The sequence below is a fragment of the Crassostrea angulata genome, chromosome 8, assembly GCF_025612915.1.
Source record: "Crassostrea angulata isolate pt1a10 chromosome 8, ASM2561291v2, whole genome shotgun sequence".
Classification (NCBI taxonomy): domain Eukaryota; kingdom Metazoa; phylum Mollusca; class Bivalvia; order Ostreida; family Ostreidae; genus Magallana; species Magallana angulata.
The window spans coordinates 41,238,009-41,257,036 of record NC_069118.1 but is presented as its reverse complement, the minus strand read 5'-3'; the positions used below and the strand labels follow the sequence as shown (position 1 = coordinate 41,257,036).

Below are 19,028 nucleotides of genomic sequence, written 5' to 3'. Positions count from 1 at the left end.
GAAAAATGGCGGATCAAAGATGTCCACAGTTTACGAGAGGAATTTTGTAAAGAGCTAAAACATGGTTGGAGACATCTGCGGGTAATCTAGACGAAAATTAGTGCAAATCACCAGGGGTAGTATGAGCCATATTTTGGGTATTGAATTCTTACATAGAAATCAAATATTAATAGGAATATCATTTCTGAGCTCAATCCAAGTGACACAAAAAGCAGTTATCTTCACATACTGTATACGTACGTGTAGGCATCTTTTCAATCTACGAACCAGAAAAGCTGAAACATGTTTATAAGCATCTTCATGTATTGTAGACTCCACTTTGCTTAAATAATAATTGATGTGGGAAGGATTTGATAATAATGGATTTATAAAAAAGATGCCCGAGAGTAGGATTGAACTTAAGTGGGGGTATGTCACTAAGACAGTACAGAGGTTACCAATCGTTAACATTTTTTTCTCAAATCCTTGATACCAGAACAGTATATGTTTGTGTTTGAGGATATGAGGTAGTGTTCAATTGTTAAGCATTGTTCAAATCACCATCCCCAGATGTAAAGTTTGATCACAACTATTTGTTCAAATCGAGGGCCTTCGGGGTAGGGTGAAATTCCATTGGGGGTTAGAGAATCATTTTTTTTTTTGTATTTTCAAGTTTGTGAAAATCATGCTCATAAACGGTTTAAAAAGGGGAGAGGCACACTGGTAGGGGTGGACAAGTTTAAAATCTTGTTGAAAGATCCTCGGAAAGTGTAGATTTTAATTTGTTCGAGTCTTTATCAAAAACAAATAAGCAATTTCGTCAGAAAATATTCAAACATATTTGCCTTGTGAAAAAGTATCCTTAGATAGTGCAGACTAAAGTTTGTTCAATTGTGATTCCCTAGGTAGGATGGGGCCACACAAAGGGGGGGGTGCCATATTTTTACATACAAGAAATTTGATATTAATTTTGTTTTCCTCAAAAACTCTTGGGTCAGAAAAGTTAATCTTATACAAAAGCATCCTTAGGTAGTGAATATACAAGTTCGTTTAAACAATGATCCTATCTAATACGGTTGGGTCCCACTTTGGAGTTAATTTTCATATGTAGCCACAATTGAAGTGAGGGTGGGGGAGGGTAAAAGAAATAAATGAAAATATTTTAGAGCATTTGCAAATATCATTAGGTCTAAAAAGTTCAAGCTTGTGTTTGAGCATTCTCAGGTATTTGTAGAAATAAGTTTGTTCAAATCATAGTTCTTGAGAGTAAAAAAATTACTCTCGGAGAAAGGGGTTAAGTTTTACATCAGAATACATTTTGAAAAAAAAAATCACTTGCAATCTAATTAAACATCATTTGGCCAGACAAAAAATGTGTAAAAGCATCCTTCGTTGGTGTAGACTTAGGTTAGTTTGAATCATGACTTTTAGGGTAGAGTTGACCACTCTGGGAGGGGAACTAGAAAATTTTAACAAAGGAATAAATAAAGAGAAATCTTTTTCAAAAACCATTGAGCAAGACTGCTTAAAATGGAATTCTTCGTTAGAGTAGATTCAAGTTCGTTTAAATTCTAACACCTCGGATAGGATAGGTCCACTCGAAAAATATGGGGTGGTCGCAAAATTCAGCATGGGATTATATCTAAAAAAAAAATTGTTTCCAAAATCATTGTGCCAAAAAAAATGAAAGATGCGTGAAATCGAAAACATCTGTTAGAAAGGAATAAACATGGAAAATATACATCTCAAAGACCATTGGGCCAGATAAATGAAACTTTTTAAAAGCATCCTCAGGTAGTTAAGATTAAAGTTTTAACAAATCGTAATCCCCAGATATACTGTAGAACATCACTTTGAGGGCAAAATTATATAAAGAGGAAATCAGAAGAAAACAACTGTCAAAATTTTAGTCCAGAAAAGTTAATATATGTTTTAAAAGATCATCGGTTGATGTGTATTCAAACCTATTCAAATATTTTATCATGGGAAAAAAAACAAAGAAACATTATTAAAGATCCTCTCTAAATCCTCTCTAAATTTATTACAAAGAAAGTAAAAAAAACATGTTTGATATCATCATCAGGTAGCGTAGATTCAAGTGGGTTTAAATTTTGATCTCCCGCGGGAGGGTGTGCTAATCTAAGAGGAGTAGGCACACACTTTGATATAAGAATAAGTAAAAACACTGCTAAAATCTTTTTAAAAATCATTCGGGCAAAAAAGTTATAACTTGTTGAAGCATCGTCAGAAAGTGTAAGTTTAAGTACACTCAAATCGTAATCCCCGGGGGTAGGATGGGGCGACAGATTGAGGTTTAATTTTTACTTGGGAATAAAGAAAAAAAGATTTCAAGGAGACAAAAGATGAAACTAGAAAATTGAGAGATATAATTACAAATCTTCTTCTCAAAAGTCATTGGAACAGAAGAGATGCATCGTGTGTGAAATTATTCTCAGGCAGTGCAGATTCAAGTTTGTTCAAATTATTTAACCCCGCCATAGGGTAGACTACGTTAGATGGGGGGGGGGGGTGCACATTTTAATATTCTAGTAAGCAAAATCTTAATTAAAAAAAAAAATGGGCAGAAAACTTTAAACTTAAGTTGAAGCATTCTCAGGTAGTGTAGACTAATAAACAATGACCCTCATTTTTTATTGTTGCTTCTGTTTTTTGTATTGTTTTTGTTTTTTTTTTATTTATTTATTTTTTGGGGGGGGGGGGGAGTGTCACATTAGCAGAGCTTCAAGTTTAAATATAGAAAAAATAGAGAAAAATATTCTCAAAAAAGCATAAAACAAAAAGGTTTAAACTTATTAGAAAGAATACTTTTTGCTTTTTGATTTAAATTTGCTCAAATCATAATCTCTTCTCGGAAACCGCTCAGCCAGGAGAGCGGAAACTTATATATCGAGTAAATCTTCAAAATCTTCTTCTCAGTAAAAAATCTGCCAGAAATAATGAAACAGGTGTGAAAGCATCCCCAGGGAGTCTAGATTTAAGTTTATTTAAATCATGATCCCCGAGGAAAGGGTGGAGCTACAATGGGATTCAAATTTTTACAGAGGAATATATAGAGTAAATCGTTTAAAAATATTCTTCTCAGAAACTAACCACCCAGGAAATCTGAAACTTTTGTGGAAGCATCTTCATGTAGGGTAGATTCAAGTTTGTTCAAATCATGTCCTCTGGGGGTAGGATAGGGTCAGAATGAAGGGGAGGGGGGGGGTGAAATTTCACATAGGAATATAAAGAATAAATCTTTAAACATATTCTTCTCAAGTTTATTCAAATCATGATCCTCGAGGTAAGGGTGGAGCTACAATAGGGTCAAATTTTTACAGAGGAATATAAATCTTATAAACATCTTCTTTTTCAAAATTAATCAGCTAGGAAATCTTACACTTAATCTGGAAGAATCCTCATGTACTGTAGAATCAAATTTGTTTAAACCATGATCACCGGGGGTAGGTTGGAGCCACAATAAGAGGGGGGGGGGGGGTTAGAATTTTTACGCAAGAATATATAGAGAAATTTTTAAAATCGTCTCTGATACTTATCAACCAGAAAAACCGAATCTTGTGTGGAACCATCTTCATGTAGTGTAAACTCAAAGTTGTGAAAATCATGACCCCCAGGGGGAAGGTTAGGCCACAATGGAACGGGTTAGATTTTTACAGAGGAATATATAGTATAAATCTTTAGAAATATTTTTCTCAGAAACTAATCAGCCAGGAAAGCTAAAACTTGTGTCGAAGCATCCTCGGGTAGTGTAAATTTAAAGTTGTGAAAATCGTTACCCCCTTCGTAGGGGAGGGGGGTGGGGGGCACTATAGAGGATGAATTTGTTTTCATTGTATATGTAGAGAAAAAAAATGAAAATCTTCTCAGAAATCCATTGGCCAGAAAAGCTGAAACTTTTAGGGTAAATTTAAGTTTACTCAAATAGTTGTCCCCGGGGGTACGTTGGGTCACAACGGGGGGGGGGGGGGGGGATGCAAACTGTTACATAGGAATATGTAGAGAAAAATCTTCTTCTAAAAAACAATTTGCATAGAAAAGCTGCTACTTTAGTGAAAGCAACCTCAGTTAATGTTGATTCACATTTATCAAAATAAAAATATTGAGGAGTAATGTGGAACCACATTAAGGATCTAATTTACAGAGAAAAACATTTTGATTATTCACAAAATCTGAAATGTTATTATATGTGGTTTCCCTTAAATGCAAGCGTTTTGACCTATTTCTGTTTCTTTCACATTGTTTAGATGTTAGCCCCTGGACGATTCTGGGGTCTCATAAGGGGTTCAAAGTTTGAGTTTGATGTAGTTGTATCTCCCAAACATAAACAATTGTTTAGAAAAATTTTGAGAACCACAATGCTCAACATGTCAGATGACTATAAAATCATCCTGTTAGAAAAGGAACTTGATTATAAACATAAGAATATCCAGAAGGAAATTGTATTTTTATTTATACAGGATCTACATGTAGCCTACAACATTGTCCAGATATTTTGTATTATGACCCCATTTAGCTGAATTTGTCATGCCTATTGTTGCTCAGGTGAGAGATGTGGCCCATGGCGTTGTGTTATAGATATTTCTCAATTTCTGCTTGTTTTGTTGAAAAAATATTGTCGAACGAATTTAATTCTTGTAATTTACTTTATTATGACAAGAAAGATCTCTCTCTCTCTTTCTCTCTCTCTCTCTCTCTCTCTCTCTCTCTCTCTCTCTCTCTCTCTCTCTCTCTCTCTGAACCTCTTTAAATGATAGAACTTCTACATGTATTCTGTATTTTTCATCAAAATTTGTATACCAAGAAAAAAAACAATGAAATTCAAACAAGTATTCGTATTTTACAGTTGAAAAAAGACACTCAATCAACGTGTCTAACTTGTCTGGAAGAAAATGGTACCTGATTCCTTTAAAGACGAGAGGTAAAGAATATCTTAATGCATATGTTTTATCATCCCTTTAATATGCTATGTTTAATCTTAACAAGCAATACGTCCTTGGTGTATGCAACTTAAAACTCCCTTACGGAACAATCCAACTTACTTTATGAATGTTAATTAGATATGAAATAACCTTGATGAACAATATACATGTATTGCATGATGGTGAGGGAAATAAGATTTATTCTCCTCAGAAAAAATAAATTTCCTTACGATATCGTCTGAGGGAAATATGGTTTTTCTGAGGGAATTCATCTACATGTGAATATATTCCAAACATACGTGCAATTAACATTTCATTATACTGAACAACAAAGGGTTATACAAATAACGTCGATTTCTAATAGTTTTATTTTGTTTTTCGAAAGGAATAACGTCGTGATTTTTTTCATTTTTTTTTTGGTTATTGTCTCTCAATTCTTTCATAAAATCAAATAATAGTTAGTTACATTTATTTTTGTGATGTAAAGAGAATTTAAATGAATAAATATTTCTGATTTAATGACATTTGTTTATATCATATGCTCATTTTGGTTTTTTCATACCTTTGGAATGAAAAATCTCGAGATTTCCGAAGAGATAGAATATGATGTTTATTCCCCGGGAGACACGATGTTTTTTTTACCCTGTCACGTAACTTTCTAGACCAATCAGATAAGACCTTATATAATATAACCACTTAAAGGTATATCGATTTAACTTACTTCATTAATGTTAAGTTGAAAATGATATCACCCCGACGAGCAATTAATACCCTTTATGTTACGTGATGAAAAGCGAATGAGTGATGAATGAAACCTAGTTACTGGTAAATGTAACTTCATCAAGGGTTAGTGAAAAGCAAAGACAACTCTGCTGCCTTGTCCTCAGATGTCCTAATCTTTATGTTCCTTTTCCTAATGACCGCTTTAATTATTTTGCATGTTCGTTTAGTATTCAGTTGACAAATCTCAGACACAGATTGGCAATGTTTTCTGCCTTGTAATTATACATAAGTGTCAAATAATGGAAAACAATATCATTGGGACAGGGCTAAAAATATATATAAATACTTTGTGATATATGTTCGCCATTCATCTATCTTTCTACAAAGCAAGGTAACACTTACCTTTTTTTAAGCTCAGTTAAGTTGTAAAAAAAAAATTTTTACATCAAAATTTAAACAAAGCTACTGGGGTGGATCAAACTAAACGTCGCATAAAACGCCCCACCCTGACCTTCTCTGTGACTTTGACTTTACCATTTCTTTTTATCTTATTTTTAAAAAACTGAATGTGCAAGCTTGTTACATTAATACTCAAATTCAAGGACAGTGTATTTACTGTTACAATGTATTTTTAAAATTGACATTTGACTTTATTAATTCTTATTGTCTATTAGAAGCAATTTTTTTTATTATTCAAACTCTCACCAAACATCAAACAGGGTTAGATATATGAGATTACATTAAACATTTCATAGGTTTTTAAAATAATTTGTTTTGTATCCTTCTTAAAATGTTATTTTATGCATCTTCCCTCAAATATGTACACATATATTTTATGGAAATCAAAATAAAAAACAGTTATAGCAATTAAACCATGCAATAACTTTCTGATCTTTTCCATTCTGTTAAAACTGATGGTAGTAGTCTTCGTTTTGCTTTAATTCTAGTCTAAAACAGGTTTTGTGAAATAAAATATGATCCCCAAACTTTACTGTTTTAAAAATGTCCCCTATGTCAGCAGGTTTTATTTTCAACTCTTAATTAAAAAAAAAATACACGAGGCTTTTATGTTGCAGTACAAATGCACGATTATTCTGGACACTCATGTTCCTTAAGCGTATGTCTAGCTAACATTTTTTCTTAAATAAATGTTAAATAAATGATGGTGAGTACCCAGAAAAAAATAAATACTCTATTTTAGTTTTATTTATCAGGTACATGTACAACTTAACTTAGATAAAAATTAAGAGAATGTTCTACCAGTGTAAGGGAGATTTGCATTTTATCATATCTTTGTGTTTGTCTGTTTGCCAAAAAAAATAATAACATAAATAAATAAAATCAAAATCATTTTGATTGTTTTAGGTACAGAATAGATGGATCCGTCAGACAATTATGGTTTTCTTCCAACAGAGCAGATTACCATTGGTCTGTTGTCCAATCTTCACCTTGGACCTTCCGATCATTTAATCGACGGCTCATTGTACCACGCTGCCAATGGTCTAGTGGACCATTCTATCATTTGTCTGCTTGTCCACCATTTTCTGGCACCAACAGCAGACGTTGGCGCAATTGCACCAATGATCAATCACAGAGTAAATGGATTATAGGTCTATCTCTTTGTCTCTCTTCCGGCTTATTGCTCTATTGGACCAAGAGAGGATTGTTCCATGAAATCATGGTATCAGCGATCCCTCAAATCAAGATACAATTGCATTTTCCAAAATGGGTGCCAATGTTGTTTCCAATTAAGGTCAAAGTGTCACATCATACCATAGTAACTTCATGGCGTTTTTGTACTATGGTATCACTGTTTCGTCGGACAAAGGTACCACTACTGCACATATCTAAAGTTCTTGCTCTGCCTCGTTAAATATGCCATGTTTTCAAAAAATATATTTCCCACTTGCAAAAAAGAAAAAAAAAGGTGTTCCCAAATATTTAACAATGATTTAGAAATGAAAAAATACAAGTATTGAAAAAGGATTTTATATATAAAAAATGTGATTTAGAGCTTCATTATGATTATGATGTTCTGTAGAATTAGATTTTTATTTCAAGTTGGTAACAAAATCAACTCTGAGTGATAGGCAACTCTGGGACTAAATACATACTTTTTATGTGTAACTATTTGGAATTAAAGCAATGATGAATATTTACAAGTAAATGTGTTCATTTTTGGATTATCTTTCTGCGTCTGAATAAAATTTTTTTGCCATAGTATCACGTGTCAGTTTTCATTAAATTAGAAGTTTACCTTAACAAAAAAAATAAAGACGGTATAACTATGCAAGGATTAATAAGTATGTGCCTGCATCATATGATAAACGTGTTGGTTATTCATTTCAGTGATATTGTTGCTTAAATCTAACTGCTAATTGTCATAGAATAATAATTTTCTTTGTTTACCTGTAACCATCTGAACATGTCTGTATTACGAACAAAAGCTTCTGATTATTTTTAAATAATCAATATAAAAACAAACGATCCTAGAAATGATGATGAGTTATATCGTGTCATCCGCTTCTGATATTTGTTAAAATTACTCTTCAAAGTATTCTTAGCGGGTTTTTTTCGTACACACAGACAGAGACAAGGTTATTTTTACCTAATTCTGAAATTAACTTGCTAGGTACTTGTGTACCATCCAGAGGGAGTCAATGTCTTTATATCCGACAAACCTATCACAAATGAAAGAACAAGTTTCATTATCCTTTACATCAAATGGTACAACCATCGAAAAAAAAATAAGCCTTATTGATGACTTATTTGCAAATTTCATTTGGAACATCAACTAGAAGAATACCACTAAAAATATCAACTCAAATAAAAAAAAAAGTTAAAAGTATTGATACTAATAACCAATCGATAGATAGTCCTAGCCTAGATTATTAAATCCTGTCGAAGTAAATCCGCCATATACTATGCAGTGCACATAGTAAAATAGTAATATGAAAAAATGACAATAATAAACTGTTAACCATCTGAAAATACCATAAAACGAAATAAAAATTAAAAGCAGAACAACACGGACTTCTTAAAAGGATCAGGTGCCATGGAGGAGTGAGCATCCTCTGCTGACCAGTCACACAATTATAGGAGTTTGTCAAAAAACTGAAAGGTTGCCGATCAAATGCAACTGATGAGGTGTTAAATGTCAAGAGACAAGTTATTTCATCTAAATCATTATTGTCAAGTCACCTGGAAATAAACAAACAAGCTTACCCTGGAATTAACCTGCACTGTATTTTATCCCATCTGGACGAGTTAATGCTCTTTATGTTTCATAGCCAAAACACAAATAAAAGATCAGGTACATCAATAGTGTAACTTTGATCAGTTTATATACTTACGAATACAACTAAATTTTGTAAATTGGGGAAAATGTAAAATTTAGCACCAGATATTGTTTGTATTTGAATTTTAAGTTGCTAATTTCAGTCTAATTTGCTCCAGAAAATGTTTGTTTCATGCGTCGAACAAGATAAAAGTAAGGTATGCTAGTAATTATTTGATAGTATTGCATACCATAAAGAGGGTGTTAAAAGATGTTAAAGTTGGCGAACACAGTTGTTTATATACATGTCATACAACATCTGAGTTGTACCTCAGTCTTAAATAGGAGATTGCTAGGTAGAATCCCTTAATTTTATCGGTGTTTACAAAATAAATTCATCCTTAACTTACTTTAAATGTCAAAGTTTGATGAAACACTAAATATTTCAACTTGATAAAAGTTTTAAACCTATTCAAAATGCTATTGAAAATTAAATGATACTTAGTCAATGCTTCGTAGACTGAAAATGTTTGAATATGCCCCTTAAACTAGGGTCTTAGCTTTTGTTGTTTAAAGTAACACGTCACGTATTATACCATAGTTTTTATTTCAAAAAAGAAAAGGACTGCTGTTCTGATAAATTATTCCCTTTATACATTTATCACTAGTAATTGAAGAATTAAAACTTGTCAAGTCGACGGTAGTAAGAAGCATAATGGCGCCCAACAATGAAGTTTCTGTCTTATTTTTTTTTCTAATAGGAAATAAGTATATCTCGCCCAATACCTATTTAATATCAATTCCATGTAAGAATCCTCACCAAGTGGCCACGCATATATACAGATTTTCTTCATACTTGGCAATTTGATAGACTTTGGTGAGTAAACAAGTCTAACACTATTTATTTGTTGCTATGTGGTCCCGTTGCCATGGTAACCGAGAGAAAAGATGCGAAAATGGCATTTTAATGCTTATTTGTGGACATAATGTGAGTAATGTGCGCAGCTTGGGGTTTCCAGGGTAGAATATATTATTCAAAATAGTAGTTTCAAAAGAAAGAAAAAAATTCATGGGGAAACGCTTATTTTTAGAGCGTTTCCATGGTTATTGAACAGGAACTTTGAAATCTGTTTTCTTCATTTAATTTGAATAAAAAGTGAAATTTCCCACTTGCAAAAAAGAGAAGAAAGGTGTTCCCAAATAGTTAACAATGATTTAGAAATTAAGCCTCTCAGATAAAAAATACAAGTATTGAAAAAGGATTTTATATATAAAAAAATGTGATTTAGAGCTTCATTATGATTATGATGTTCTGTAGAATTAGATTTTTATTTCAAGTTGGTAACAAAATCAACTCTGAGTGATAGGCAACTCTGGGACTAAATACATACTTTTTATGTGTAACTATTTGGAATTAAAGCAATGATGAATATTTACAAGTAAATGTGTTCATTTTTGATTATCTTTCTGCGTCTGAATAAAATTTTTTTGCCATAGTATCACGTGTCAGTTTTCATTAAATTAGAAGTTTACCTTAACAAAAAAAATAAAGACGGTATTACTACGCAAGGATTAATAAGTATGTGCCTGTATAATATGTTAAACGGTTGGTTATTCATTTCAGTGATATTGTTGCTTAAATCTAACTGCTAATTGTCATAGAATAATAATTTTCTTTGTTTACCTGTAACCATCTGAACATGTCTGTATTTCGAACAAAAGCTTCTGATTATTTTTAAATAATCAATATAAAAGCAAACGATCCTAGAAATGATGATGAGTTATATCGTGTCATCCGCTTCTGATATTTGTTAAAATTACTCTTCAAAGTATTCTTAGCGGGTTTTTTTCGTACACACAGACAGAGACAAGGTTATTTTTACCTAATTCTGAAATTAACTTGCTAGGTACTTGTGTACCATCCAGAGGGAGTCAATGTCTTTATATCCGACAAACCTATCACAAATGAAAGAACAAGTTTCATTATCCTTTACATCAAATGGTACAACCATCGAAAAAAAGAAATAAGCCTTAGTGATTACTTATTTGTCAAATGTCAATTGGAACATCAACTAGAAGAATACCACTAAAAATATCAACTCAAGTAAAAAAAAAGTAGTTAAAAGTATTGATACTAATAACCAATCAATAGATAGTCCTAGCCTAGATTATTAAATCCTCTCTAAGTAAAACCGCCATATACTATGCAGTGCACATAGAAAAATAGTAATATGAAAAAATGACAATAATAAACTGTCAACCATCTGAAAATACCATAAAACGAAATACAAATTCAAAGCAGAACAACACGGACTTCTTAAAAGGATCAGGTGCCATGGAGGAGTGAGCATCCTCTGCTGACCAGTCACAAAATTATAGGAGTTTGTCAACAAACTGAAAGGTTGCTGTATCAAATGCAACTGATGAGGTGTTAAATGTCAAGAGACAAGTTATTTTATCTAAATTATTATTGTCAAGTCACCTGGAAATGAACAAACAAGCTTACCATGGAATTAACCTGCACTGTATTTTATCCCATCTGGAAGGAGTTAATGATCTTTATATTTCATAGCAAAAATACAAATAAAAGATCAGGTACATCAATAGTGTAACTTTGATCAGTTTATATACTTACGAATACAACTAAATTTTGTAAATTGGGGAAAATGTAAAATTTAGCACCAGATATTGTTTGTATTTGAATTTTAAGTTGCTAATTTTCAGTCTAATTTGCTCCAGAAAATGTTTGTTTCATGCGTCGAACAAGATAAAAGTAAGGTATGCTAGTAATTATTTGATAGTATTGCATACCATATAGAGGGTGTTAAAAGATGTAGAATTTGGTGAACACAATTGTTTATATACATGTCATACAACATCTGAGTTGTACCTCAGTCTTAAATAGGAGATTTCTAGGTAGAATCCCTTAATTTTATCGGTGTTTACAAAATAAATTCATCCTTAACTTACTTTAAATGTCAAAGTTTGATGAAACACTAAATATTACAACTTGATAAAAGTTTTAAACCTATTCAAAATGCTATTGAAAATTAAGGGTGTTGTTTACTCAGGGTTTGAGTTCTCGAATTCGGATTGTTATAAAGTTCAATGTCATGAGTAAAATTTGTTCTAAACACAAAACGTATCTGTGAAATGAATAATTATTGACATAACATTCGATATTTCTACTATATTATGGAATTATGCCAAAACAAAAATAGACTTTTAGCCAAACAGAGGAAATTCGGACTAAATTTTGCAGATTTTGTTTTCTGCTAAAACATTTTTGGAAGTACTCTGATATTAAAAGTTAAGATTTTATATTTTAGTCTATATAATTTTGCATATTTTCTGGTAGTTTTACCCCATTTATTCATTATAATAACCGTATGGCATGAATTTAAAAAATATTGAAATATACTTAAAAACGAGAAAAGACACCATATCTCAAAATTTTGATCATTGACCTCATATAAATTATATGCCAACATAATAAGATCAATATAAGTAGTTTAATACTACAAATGTTTTTGTATTATCATCATTCAATTTTTTGTAAAATTGGATCAAAAATGGGTAGGAATTTAAAAAGTGATAGAGGAAATTCGGACTGGAATATTTATAAAAATTGTGAAGGAAAACTTAATGCTTTGTATGTGTTTAGTGTCACTGCCATTCATAAATTGTATTTCATTTTCAAAAGTGTTGAGCAATTTGCATTATTTTCACAATTAAGAAAATCTCAATCATAGTGTAAAATTTTAAGTGATTTTCCTTTAATTTTCCAAAAATATACAATGGCCATTAACTCAAAAAGTAGGTCATTGACCTACTTTTTTGAAAATGAAAAATAACACTACAATAAAAGGTCTATAACACACAATAGTTGGTTTTTCATTATCATCAGTGGAATTTTTTTTCATTCTGAGTAAACGTCATCCTTAAATGATACTTAGTCAATGCTTCGTAGACTGAAAATGTTTGAATATGCGCCTTAAACTAGGGTCTTAGCTTTTGTTGTTTAAAGTAACACGTCACCTATTATACCAAAGTTTTTATTTCAAAAAAGAAAAGGACTGCTGTTCTGATAAATTATTCCTTTCATATATTTATCACTAGTAATTGAAGAAATAAAACTTGTCAAGTCGACGGTAGTAAGAAGCATAATGGCGCCCAACAATGAAGTTTCTGTCTTATTTTTTTTTTTCTAATAGGAAATAAGTATTTCTCGCATTATCACCGGTGTGAGATCGGTTTGTCTGGTGTGAGACAGCAGTGTGAGATATTTCTGTCTGTGTATAACTACGCTGTTTTAAAACGTAAACAAACGTTGTCTGCTGTAGGGAAATGCAAAATAGTGCATTGAGATTATCCATTAAGTAATTGTGTTGCATAATCAATTACAATTTTTCATATTTTAATTGAAAAAATGTCGTATGCTTTCATTTAACTTGCACTATTTGAAGCACGCGGAGGGATAAACCGAAAGTAATCTTTTGAACGTCATAACAGAAAGTTGTCAAACATCATTTTTTAAGCTAATATAATGCGAGAAAAATAATCATTCATTATATACTCGTGTGTGATAGTGAAATTCCACCTCGGGGCCAAGATTCACGGTCTAGGACTCGGCAAAGCCTCGTCCTAGACAGTGAATCTTGTCCCCTCGGTGGAATTTCACTATCCCACACTCGTAATAATGAATGATTCTATTAAACTCACCCAATACCTATTAAATATCAATTCCATGTAAGAATCATAATCCAGTGGCCATGCATATATACAGATTTTCTTCATACTTGGCAATTTGATAGACTTTGGTGAGTAAAACAAGTCTAACACTATTTATTTGTTGCTATGTGGTCCCGTTGCCATGGTAACCGAGGAAAAAGATGCAAAAATTGCATTTTAATGCTTATTTGTGGACATAATGTGAGTAATGTGCGCAGCTTGGGGTTTCCAGGGTAGAATATATTATTCAAAATAGTAGTTTCAAAAGAAAGAAAAAAATTCATGGGGAAAAGCTTATTTTTAGAGCGTTTCCATGGTTATTGAACAGGAACTTTGAAATCTGTTTTCTTCATTTAATTTGAATAAAAAATGAAAATCTTTGATTTTTTGGTAATCTTTATCATGATTTTGCAAAAAAGAATTTAAATATGAAAACTGAGAACCGTTGGTATGGTAAAAACCTTTAAAACAAGGAAAATAATAATATTTTTAGGCATCTTTGAAGGGATATCATTCACGTATAATGAATATATATATATAATCAATTAGTGAGAAAAAATTAAGAATCTCCTTAGCTGAAATGACACTTTTAAATGATCTGAAATTTTCTAAAAAAAATAACTGTTGTTGCTCTGGACTTTTCAAAAAGTGAGAATTTCTGTGTGATTTGTAACGCAACTTAATTTTTTCGTAGCAACTTAACTCTTGCAAAACAAAGCTTTTGTGGTATATAAAGAAAATTTAGATATGTTTTCACAAGTTCCAACTAAAACAATTGCAAAAAGAAATTTAAATTAAAAATTGAAGCATAACAATATCATCTTCAATTTCTCATTTTCCCCCTATTTTTTTTTACTCGTTACCATAGCAACGGATGTCAATTCTCATTTTAAAGTATGTATTTCCGGGACATGTATGGGACATCATTTGGATGTAAAAAGTTAAAAGTTTCCCATTTCGACTTATTAAAAAACCGCAAAAAGATGATTTAAAAATCTGTAACGGTTTCCATGGTAACATTTTGAGAATATTGGTTTATCTGATAAAATATAAAATTTGAAATGGGACTAAGGCTGTTAAATGTCTTTGATAGCTTACATTTGTGTGAAAAACCTTCTAGTACTGCTTCAAAAGAGGTAAGTTTTGCTATTTTTCCATCTTAAGCCTCGATTACTATGGTAACGGTTACCTCTAGCAACCGACTTTTTTGTGTTTTTTTGCGTTTTACACCTAGTTGTGTCCATGTATGAAATATAAGGAAAATTGGTGACTATGCATGTCCAGACCCTTTTATAAATCTCTGATTCTTACATAGAATTGATCTTAAAATGACGGTAAGGTAAATGCGCAATAGGGATAACTATGCTCTAGGTTTATTAACAGATTGATCGAAATGATATCTCTGGTGTTTATAATTAGTCGTTTGCCTTAGAATATAAAAAAAAAAGCGCGCTACTATCAACCAGCTAGAAGAAGCCAAAGTTAGCACCTCGTTAAAAAACCAGCTATACAGTTGGTGAATTTAATTTTCATGAGAGCATATGGTTTTTGGTTTTAAGCTAAAATTCATGTATTTGTAACAGGTATCTTTGCAGTTTTTTTTCTTATTTGTGATTTTAGTTTCTATCTCAAAAGTTGTGGCATTAATCATTTTGAAGAAAATGGAGTTTTACAGAAAAAAATTATTTTATTTTCATTGCTCTTTCAAAGTTAAAAAGTTTAGTTACCCATAATGGATTATATCAATTTTTCAGCTCTACAAAACACTGTAATGTCGATCAATAAAACATATAGGCAACTTAAAACATGCATGTCAAAACACAAATCTGGTTTAATTGTGCATATCCGACCATCGTCAATCGAACAAAAAGGAATCTTAAGGTCAAGATGTAGTAAAGGATTCCAGAGTGTCTTTTTGTTGCTAGAACTATTATTACGTCATAAGTGATTCGAACAATCTTTTTCCCTTACTATATGCTTTGAGTAGTTTTGTAGATAATGAAATAATTTTTTGACATTCTATATTAAATTATAGAAAAGGTAATTCCGCTACCTATATCTTATTTTGCATTATTTTAAAGATGAGATCGAGAGCTTGTTTCAATGCCGTTTTGGAGAGACTGTGGGAATTTAGATATATTTCATAAGTCAAAAATACATAAAATTTCAAATTTTCTTTTTTTTATATAGAAAATGAAAGCTTAAGTATGTGTTTACCACAATTGTATTCCAAATGAAAAATATAAAACAAAGCTATTGTAATGAGGCATCAACAAAACAATTTATATCTTGAGTTTCACCTTTCATTTCATATTGTATTGTATTGATGTATATCATGTAAATTTTCATTCAACAAATATCACAAACACTCATGTTTATAAAAACACAACAAATTTACAAATAGTGCTCCATAGGACGTCCTTTTTTATCAAGTCGATCAGTAAAATTCTTCACAACAGCCACTGTACGGATGCATTTTTTTTTTCAAATCTTCTCACAATTCTCAAAATTGGTCTTACTCATCTCTTTAAGCTTAGTCGATAAACTCCTCCCTTCCTCTCGGTATCATGTAGATTTTGATTGTAGCACTGTCACTATAGCTTTGTTAGTAGCTTGTTCTAATATGAGTGATTCAATGTTCCCAAATGATAATACTTGTGCCCGGGATTGTTCTCTAGTGATTGTTTCAACCCAGTCAAAACATGTTTGTAAACATCTCATTTTGTGTTGACTATCAACTTGTCGTTTTTAATGACCTTAGCCAAATAATCCTCCAGTCGACATCCACATTTGATAACATTTTCATCTGGTTGCTGTTTAGCAGGAACAGTTAAAATAAAAGTTTTCTCTTACTTTAAAGGTACCATAAACAATCTCTATGTTTACCTTAAGGTCATAAGTACTAGCCGAAGTTCCTGACCGCTTTTCTTCTTTTTGAATATTTCTTATAGTAAAGATCTTATAAAATAGTCCAGGGTGTTTTTCTGGATATCGAACTATCATAACGTCATATATGATTTTTAATTTTTTCCCGTAGTTGAGGCTTTAAAGAAATTAAGTAGAAAATGAAACAGTCTCTTCACATTCTTTATTTGATCTTGGGAAAAGTAATCCCAATACCTGTCATATTAAAAAGAAGGCCATAAGCTTGTTTAATATTATTTTTGGAGAAAGTGTAGGCATTAAAAAAACAATCAATAAGCTATATCCCTTTACATTGAAATTAAAATAATTAGTAGCCAAGAACGAGAGAGAGAGAGAGAGAGAGAGAGAGAGAAAAGAGAGGAGATGTTGTGAAGTTATACAATTATACAATAGATCAATCATCTGAAAGTCTTATCACTGATGAAAATTGAATTTTAATTTCAATTTTGCAGTATTATTTCTTCAATAGCTTCTTATCCTCCTCTTTTAATTTACTTTTCTATGAAAGCAGGCACGTATAATCAGAAGGCGGGCGCTCCCCAACTTTTTTGGCAGCGTAAATTTTCTTAAATTTGCATTTTAAAATTGAATAAGAATTTAAATTTTCTTTGCTTGTCAATTTTGTTCTATTAGTCTGCCCCCCCCCCCCCCCCCCCCCCCGATTTAAAAATAAAAGCTACGAGCCTGGAAAGTGTGTAATCTGATTTAGAAAATTACCTACTTTTGCATCCAATGAGCAGTCGCCAAATATTCGTTTCGGTAGGTTTCGTTTATTTCGTTTCGTTTTTATTTCGTTTTTCATTTTACAGGTACCCAAGAAATATAGCAAAAGTAAATATTTTAGCACTTTTAATTTTAAAAGCGGTATATTCTGTGAAACGGTTTCTCTGGATAACGTATGCATTCTTTCGTCTCATTTTAATATTGTTTTCTTAATGTGTCGTCTCTAGTGCATTTTAATTATTTTGATATATAAATATCTCCTGAAAATACTTTAGAGAATTTAATTATCGACAAACTTTAGTGATACAGAATGCAATATTTTGATGATATTCAGTAAGTCTTATTAAACCACTTTCATCAATCTGTTCTGATATAAAAAAGTTTAGTTCAAGAAGCTTGAAGCGGTGTGCAAATTTGAATTTTTCACCAACAAGTAGTTCTACTTGTCAATAATTGACGATTAATTATTTTGTAAAGAGATGTATTCTCTTAAATTGTTCCTTCAGTTATCAATTTTTGATTTGCAAATTGCACGAAAATTACATATTTTCTATGTTTCACTTAAGGAAGTTTTACATGGTTAGTTTGTAATATGTTGTAAATTAGTAACTCATTATTAAAAAAAAAATCCTTCAAAGAAATTAAAATTTGTTAAAACATTACTTATATCTTCTCTTTAAAATAAGTTGTACAAGGTCTAATTCAAAATTTGAGGGTCATGCAGCATATAAACCTATTTTTTTCTAATTTTGTGTCATTTATTACGAATAGAAAATGTTAATCACTTTGTTGATAATTTTAATAACATATAATTTAAGAGCTGTTTTATTCTAACAAAAGTTAAGTGTTGAGAGTCTAGCTATAATAAGGAAGATGTTGAACGCCGCTGCAAAATAACCCTTAATTGTAAGTGCCAGTAGTGCATAACAAAACGAAATAGAGTAGTGTTGTTTAATGTGAAATAACACACCGCGAAAAAGTCATTCAAATTGGCAGTAAATTGATTGACTATGAAAAATGCCATTATAAATAATCTATACATATGTCAAATAAGCATAAAAATTCAATTTTGGGGTAAGATATGAATATCTAATAATTCAATTCTGTATGAAACAGCAAAAGCCCAAGCAGGATTCGAGCTCAGGAGGTACCGATCACAAGTCCGACACTCCTCCCACTCGGCTTCGCAGTTAATTTCATGTTACCGCCGGTAAACTCCTTTTAACAAAACTAAATGGCGTTTCGATCTGGGGTCAGCAATTTTGTGATGATGTGTCAGTCAACCTTAAAGTGCTGACGACGACTTGTAAATAGCCATAGTTCTTGGTGCTTGCCGTTCTTCCCAAAGCACATATATAATTAAATGACTAAACATTTCAAGTTTGCATTGTAAATCTCACCTGTATGGACGTATATCTTACCTCGCTTATTACGGAATGACAGAAGGCGTTCTAAAAAAACTAAACTTTATTTATTTTACAACGATTGATAAACAAGTACTACAACTTATATTAATATCTCTCGTTGGCACGGATGTTAGCGCGAGGGGGTCATTGGTGTAGAAAGAAACCGGAGTACTCGGAGAGAATCCACGTGTCCAAGCGGGCGACCGCCATACCCTATCACATACGACCTCTGTCGATCACAGGGATCGAACTCGGGTCGCAGCGGTGAAAAGCGAGTGCATTGTCAACTACGCTACCTGGACACCTGTTATTAGATACATGTAT

At 31.8% G+C, this 19,028-nt stretch overlaps 1 long non-coding RNA gene across 2 annotated transcripts in view; it reads left to right on the top strand.

Moving 5' to 3' along the window:
• The window catches only part of LOC128158946 (uncharacterized), a 30,591-nt gene extending 22,743 nt beyond the window's left edge, over positions 1-7,848 (top strand). For both annotated transcript variants that reach the window (XR_008240071.1, XR_008240070.1), the window contains 2 exons: positions 4,844-4,918; positions 7,008-7,848. This is a non-coding gene — a long non-coding RNA (uncharacterized LOC128158946). The remainder of the gene's footprint in view (positions 1-4,843; positions 4,919-7,007) is intronic.
• Positions 7,849-19,028: the final 11,180 nt, after the last annotated feature.